Source organism: Lolium rigidum, chromosome 5 (assembly GCF_022539505.1).
Source record: "Lolium rigidum isolate FL_2022 chromosome 5, APGP_CSIRO_Lrig_0.1, whole genome shotgun sequence".
NCBI classification, from domain to species: Eukaryota; Viridiplantae; Streptophyta; class Magnoliopsida; order Poales; family Poaceae; genus Lolium; species Lolium rigidum.
This window is the reverse complement of record NC_061512.1, coordinates 158,928,941-158,936,960: the sequence shown is the minus strand read 5'-3', so window position 1 is coordinate 158,936,960 and position 8,020 is coordinate 158,928,941.

The window sequence follows — 8,020 nt, the reverse complement described above, 5'->3', positions numbered from 1 at the left end:
TAAACTGTCACTATGGAGTCTCCTGATTCACCGCCTTCCAAAACTGGGTTTTTAACGATTGAGATCCATAAAAACGCAAATGAACAAGATCACATGTGTGTGTAATATATGGCCTAACTTAATGAAGACAGACTCGCAGATTCTAATGAATTACATGGATTATTTTTCTATGAGACACTCATAGCCAGCAGGCTAGTTCTTTGTGTCTATGCAGAGATTAAGTATACTTATAAATTTAGATCATTTCAATTACCAGACTGAGCAAAGCGGTTAATAGTTCTTAATAGATGAGTAAGAAAATATTACAGAAATGCCAAACACAGGATAAATCAATGACCTGATCCACAATACCATTTCAGCTTGCAGTGCAACCAGCTCATCATATTCAGCTGACATTTTTCTGGCGGAACAGGACAGACATTACCTGTTATCTGGTTGCTTGCGGATGTTGGTATAGGCTCCAGTAGTTGTTCTTCCAACTCTGCTCCTCCAAGTTCTTCAGCTCTGCTAGTTCATCCTGTCAAAATTTGGAAACATACATTGGTTACAGTGTGTCAAGGAGAGAGAGAAAGTACTCAAGCGCTAGTTACAAGCCTAATCATTGCAAAAAGTGAGTTTATAGATCAAATCAGCAGATGCTCAATGAGCTGATAGCTATCTTATCTTTTGTTTCTGCATGTTTCAGTCCACCATTTAGTTAATTTCTGTTCCATAGTCTTATCAACGTCATCGATGTTTCTACGAAGTGACAAGGAAAATAGTCATGTTGAAACTCCATCCAGGCAATATTGTGGAACAAGTCTGAAATTAAAATATACTGGTATCACATTATTGTTATTACTTTCATAGCTTTGGCTCAGTATAATAACATCAACAGTCTCTCTACCGATAGCTTTAGCTGACTTCTATGATCATCTATATATAACAAGATGTTGTAAAGATGTGCTGGCATGCAACAAAATGAAAATATATGCAAAATTCAAATAGGAGGCAACCTGATCATGAATTCTGGCACGAAAATTACAAAAAAAACAACCGGTTGCTGCTCCTTCTATTTTTCCTCTTTAAATGATACATTTAGCAGCTGATGAAAAACAGTGATTCAATTAATACACAATTGTGCAGTTCTTTTTACTGTTCTACACTAGATAAAGGGAGAGGAAAATATGGTAGATCTTCTGAAAGTTGATTTGCTCCAACCAGAAATAAATGGGACAGAATTAAAATGATCAAGTGGTATTATGACTATTATCCTAATCATCGGAGACTTTAAGTGTACCATTCATAATGCACAAGATTGCTATATAAAAACGGTATGCAACTTGCGTGCATAATTATTGTAAGACAATTTTAAGCACTAAGAAAATAAATCAATCAATGCAAAAATAGGATGAATGTTTTCGGGCATTGACTGTGCAGCTGTGTATACAGGCTTGATTCACAACTCTAAATATTACTGGAAATCCATGGTATAATCGTAGCGGAAGGTGATATGGTATTGCGCGTACCTCTTTTATTCTTTGCTTTAATCCTTGGCCTTCTCAAGCTCACCAGCTGTTTTCTCTTACTTTCTCTTTCTTCTCAGCATATCGAAATCTAATAAATACATAAATAATAGTTTAGAACTTGTAAGTTTGTATGGGCTAGAAAGTATCAATCTGGAACTCCTAGGGATAGTTCTCCACTAGATAAGCACAAAATGCCTCCACTGTAGGAACAACAAGCAGGGTTTGCTTGAGAAAACAATTTGCATAATAAAATAAGAATGCATCACTGATCATACACATAAGCTTGGACGTCAAATAAACTAGCATGAAGTGAGATTCCCACAGTAACTTGTTCCTTCATTTTTGCTTTTTTCTTACAAATCCTAAATACAAAAAAAGAGCTAATTTCAAGACCTGCCAATTTATTCATAATACATAAAAAAAATGTGCATTATACAATTTGAAAATATATAAACTAACAAGATGAACACAACAGGAGGCGGAACAAGCATCCCACACAAATGGTGTGTAGAATACTGAAACAAAAGGAAGAGTTGGCAGCAAGCTCACCTCATTTAACTTATCCAAAGTGGCCAAAACAAGCAGTGAAGCCTGCTGTAGGCTTCCGAAGACAACCTGTTTGAACATGTGGCGCCTCTTTCACGGTTTCAAATGCGGCATGAAGAGAGAATCTTCCTACACCGGACAATTCTGATAACAGAAACTCTAAAAACATCTAGTGGAGCGTTAGCGCCACACCTGTAATATGGAAACGCCAGCTTGGGAGGCACACTAAGGCAGCTAAACTGACGATCGTAGATGCAAAAGTTTACCACTGGAGCCAGCGCGCGCAGATACGCGGCGCCCAGGTGATGTTCTATTCACGGAGCGCAGGAGATGGTACATCGTCATCGATTCACGACAACACTCGTAATAATCCGCGCAACTAAGCGAAACGGATCGCGCCACCCGCGCGCGAGTGGAAGCGCGCTCGCCCGCGACCGATTCCGGGGAGGGGCCAGCCGCCTGCCTAGCCGCCGATGGGCTACTGGCGCGGACAGGGCGAATCGATGGGCGCCGAACACGGGCAGATCTACCGAGTGGAGAGCGGGCTCTTACCGGGATTCGTGCCAGCGGCGGAGGGGACAGGGTGCCAGTTTGATCCGGCAAATTCGCGCTGACTCTGGATCGTAGGTGGGATGGGATTCAATTTAGGTTTCTGGTTGGAGGAGACTGAAGAGGAAAACGAGTCGAGTCGCATGGGACGGGGACAACCGCCGCGTGCACCACGGAGAGGTGAGAAATGATGACAAGCGGACAGCCGCGAGGTCCATTATTTTTTTTTTTGTGAAAAACGCGGTATAACATGCTGATCTTTCGCATGAAATATCTTCCGTGGCAGCCTTTCCGGCATGTTGCTTATCTCCCCTTTATAAACACCTCAAAGAAAAACTAACAGCGATCCAACAGTTATTACAAGTTGACAATTCCTTATAATTGCACCCATTTGTCGATGGAAATGTGTGTTGTCTACATGAATATCGAAGCTGTGAATAATATTCCTGTTGTGAGACACCAGCATTATCAAATCTGGATTTAAACTCTCGTGAGTTGGAAGTCTTGCCTATTCTCCTCCTAACTGACGATTTGGTTGGTTGGAAAGGAGTCAGTAAGCCAGACAAGCACGCTACAAATCTTTGGCCCATATAACATTCTTCCATGACGTACACATAGGCATTGGCAACATTTTATTCGTTTGGGCCGGTGTAAAGGCATATTTGTTACGGCATTATGGACAGGAAAATTGCAGCTCAGGAAAAATAAGTTGAGTTTGTTTGGTTCACGTGAGGAAGAATTGATCTATCGTTCTAGTGCAAATAACTCCCTTTGGAAACTTATTCCTATAGTGGTCGATATTACAAATCAAACAAAATGGAACACCATAGTTCAATAATCCTAAAAAAAATCCAATAAATCCTTTAAGTCAAACAAATCATAATATCTTCAGCTAGTCAGGTTGGCAAAGAGGTGATGTTGCATTCGATTTTGTTTCGTCCTCCATTTGACTTAGAGCTCAGTTTTGGATGTTGATGCAAATCCAGCCTGGTTACCTATGAAATAAGTTTGTAATTGAATTTTCCTATTCAAACCATGTGCATGTAACTACTTTTTCTGGCTAACATGCTAGGTTTGATTCAATCAAATCTTTTGTTATACTTCCAGATTACATCACATCTTTCATTTTACAGTTGTTCTATTAATTTTTATAAGCATGGTGACAGCTTTCAAGGAGAATTAAACTTCGAAGCCCTCGGGGGGCCCTATATTTTAAGGAGGGTCATTATATATGAATATGTGATCTGGCAGCTGCATGGTGAAAGGTATGCCCGAATCTGGAAACAGTAAGCTAGTAGTTAGGACATCTGGCGACCTTATTATATCTCTTTGGTATCTAGTATTCGGAGTTTGTATAATTGTATTACCCATTTCGCGCCCAGCCATACTTTTGACAGTGATCATCGATCAATGTATATTTGTATCAGCGTTGAGCAGAAATTTAGCTTTGGGTTCAAGTGGCATTTCACCCTAAGCCTTGCAACTCATCGGCTGGATTCTTCCAACATCAGTCCAGTTCCCGGGACCTCTGCTTAGTTTCGCGTCAAGCTTCATTCTGGTGTGGAATAGGATCACCTGTATTTAGGATCCACATGGCGTAGTGACCAGTCAGCCCCATGAGGCTAGCATACAACGTGACTTCGAGGGTGTGAGATTCTTACGGGAAAAAGATGACATCAGCCGATGCAGACTATCATGTTTAGCAACTAACTCTTTGCATCAGGTCAACTCACACTTTCTAGGCATGATCTTGTATTCGATCCAGCTCTAAATGACCTTATGCCCCAACATCATTCAAATCACAGGTAGGTCTACGGCAAAATAAGTCACAGAAGAATAACGATAAAATCAATATTATGAAGCATCTCATACCTGAAATAAAACAAATTAACTAAGCTTTTAATTTGTGAGTCAGCGCATATTGTGGAAGACACCATGAGGCGGCAGATCAGGGCATTTCTAAATATAAGCTGAGACATATGGAAGCAGCAGCGAGCAAAGCAAAGATAACAGGATTACTTTAAACTGAAAGGGTTATACTATGTACAATATTAAATAAAGAATATCCTGAACTAGACAAACTTGCTTCAAAGAATTAATTACACAAACACAAGTCAAATATAAAAGTATCATTAGCTAGCGCCGTCGCTAGGCCAGACTAGTGATCAAGCGAGGACTGCCACACTATCCACAATGGACAATAGTATTATCAAATTGGTACCAAAACTACAGATTAGAAGCTGGTGCGGGCTGCTGGTTTCCTTCTTAGTTGCTGTAGTCAGGCCTTCTAGCTTCTCCAGGACCAAGTTCATAACCTTTCTTTTCCATCTGCTTTGTTGCAGAAAATATTAATGTTAGTATGTTAACTAGCATAACAGAAAAGATGAAGCACTCAAATCACAGGCTAGGTATAAAAGCATGAAGACAGCTGAAGTTGAACATGTAGTAAGCTGCTGAAGACCAGGATTCAGACAAGGCATCCTGGGTCACAGTGGCACAAACAATACTATATCAAATAAATATTCCATGCCATGGCCCCCTAAAAAATGATGTCCATGCCATGAGCTGACTTGAACTAGCACATGCTTTTATGTGTCAAACGAACACTAAGCACCAAATAACAGCAAGCTGTATTTTAAGTGTGTGTACCCGGTGTTCTCAACCTATCTCGTTATAAGACAACCTACTAGGGCTCTTTTTTCTATCCTTACAAAGCTGTGCTACTCCCTGATTATTTCTCTATAAGCTATTGTGGACACATAGTTTGAAACAACCATCTCTCTCCATATTATATATAGTTTTAGACTCTATATGAATGTAACATAACTATTGTTGTTGCACCTAGGTAGAAAGTGACCTGTCACCCTAACTTCTAGGTAAGCTTATATCAAACTCAAATACTAATCCTTTAGCGGCAACATCAAGTGGTCATATAAGGGATTTTGAGGTAATAATATAAAGCTGCATATTTGGTTTGATTCTCATATGTGCGATCTTTGGAATTGCATTTACAAAATTTGATGGGCTGATGTGTGGAAGAGCTAAAGACGTAGATATCCTTGGTATGTACAGTTAGAAGGACATCTTTGCGACATAACAGATCTAAGTAAAGATGACTTATTAACCTCTCATACCAGATGGTTTCCTTTGAGCTGGAAATTAGGGTTTGCGAAGTTGTTCTATATGTTTCTTTATCATTGCTTATTTTCCCAAGCGGGGAAATATAGAAACAAAACAAGGAGAAAAAGACAAGACTAAACTTTAGATTCTAGCACATATGAATCGTTAATTCCATGCGGTCCTATCAAGAAGAAGGCTAGATCTACAAAGTTGTTTTTGAAATATAATTGAAGCACTTGAAATAAAAAATATTTCTAATTTCTATTTAATTCTTTGATATCAGAGTTTAGCTATCTGAAAGGCTTAGAGCATCTTTTTGTATTAATCAAGGTAATCTTTAGTAAACGATTCTTTTCGGATGCTTCAGTAGAACCACAATAGTCCGCACCATTATCAAAGTGCATAATAAGCTACACAATTCTCAACTACAGCATTGCGGTTGCCCTACTCAGCTAATAGAGTTCATTATCCACAGATGCGCTGGCGGTGAAATTTTACAACGGCGACAATTTTGCAACTCAACCAGGAGATGACGGACATATAGATACAGGTGCTTACCCAGTTTTGACAACAAGAGATGAATAAGCCACTATAAGAAATTACGAAAAAGAACCTAGTAATCTTTCTGCATGAAACTGTGCAGAAGTTCCAGTACAGTTCTTAAAATCATGTTATTGTGGGCATGTGTTTGGATCCTGAAGGGTTATCAAGCATCTTTCTGAACATACAGAAGGGAAGAAGAAGAAACTCAGCGTTGATCAGCTGATTGAACACAAGTTGGCGATTGCGGTGGCACACAAATGCGGTACATATGGACACTCCAGTATTAAATGGTAGTATTCACATTTTTAAGTCAAACGCTGTATGCAATTAACAAGCAGCTCTTACATTGCTTTACTGAAGGCTTCTAGTGTGGTGCTGTGGGTTGTATCTTGTCGCTGATAACAGACTCTAGAGGAGCGCGTAGTTTCGTCTTTAGTTTCCATCAGTCTTTAACGCGGTTTGAATAATGCAGTACTTATAATCTTCACTAAAACAGGATGTACTCGATCTATCAGAAAAAGATTATTTCCGCCCGGGGAAGGTGGATTGCGCGCCCGGCAAATCAGATTTCACACTGATGTACGATGCTGGACCTGAAGATGAGAAGAGCTGATAGTGGCTGTTGCTTAAATTAGATATCCCAGGAAGACTACTGTTATCAAGTTCTTTGTAGATTCTTAAATATATTACTTGACAGAGGCATATGAGGGGAGAACTGGTGGGCAGGAACTAGTCTTGTAACCTGGCATAAACTGTTGAGGCCGATTATAAAAAGTGAAATTTGTGTGATATTTGTCACAGCAGTGGCTGGTTGATGATTCTGGCGAAGGGTGGGTGTCACTATTCCATGATGCAATAAGCGTTGTAATTTTACAGATGAACACCATCCCACGGAAAAAAAAATTAGGAATGAGTTAGTTAAATACTGGCAGTTGATCTGTATCAAAACATAATAACCGTGGTTTTCTACAATAAACAAAAACTAAATCAAAACACAGCAGGAAGCGAGATTGAACACTCAATCCAGTTGGATTGTGGTTCATTGTTCCACTATATCTGGACTTTCTTTGTTGTTAACCTTGCAGCTAACTATCTCCAGTTTATCTTCTGTTTTCAAACATCACTCCGTATTATTACCAACTGTTTGGTTGCAAAAACAGACATCAATACAAATTGGAAGAAAATACATCCATGTCATCCTTTATGTGTTGGGATTCCACAGTTTATGGCAACAGTAATAGTCCTGAACAATATGGACGGATTTATGAATTTCTCTGCAGTGGGAAGGGCTGATGAAGAAGAGATCACTAGTTCTATCAAAGAAGAAGCAGGGGTGACAGTCTACCCACTCAGATGAAGATGAAGAAGATTGTTTATCGAGCAAAAAATCTGGCACTTAAGATAGATCTTATAGTAGTTCACTTCTAGGGGGCGAACTTTCCAGTATTTCTTATTCTGCTGTATATTTGACTGATTGCTTTAGCTCAGCTTGCCTATACAACAATAACAAACAATAGTTGAGGGTTCCTACAAACTCTGGAAAAAGAACCTCCTCCGTCAGGTGTAGATGTCAGTGGTTCATCTAAATTTGAATCTATACTAAAAATATCTAGATACATTCAGTTTGAACCCAATCCTGACGTCTAAGAGTGTGGATGAGGTAAATATAAATATTTTGAACAGTTTTACATCAGAACCATGTCAGTTCTTTTACTATTTGCAGAGTATTATCAGGTTTGCCACAATAAAGACTC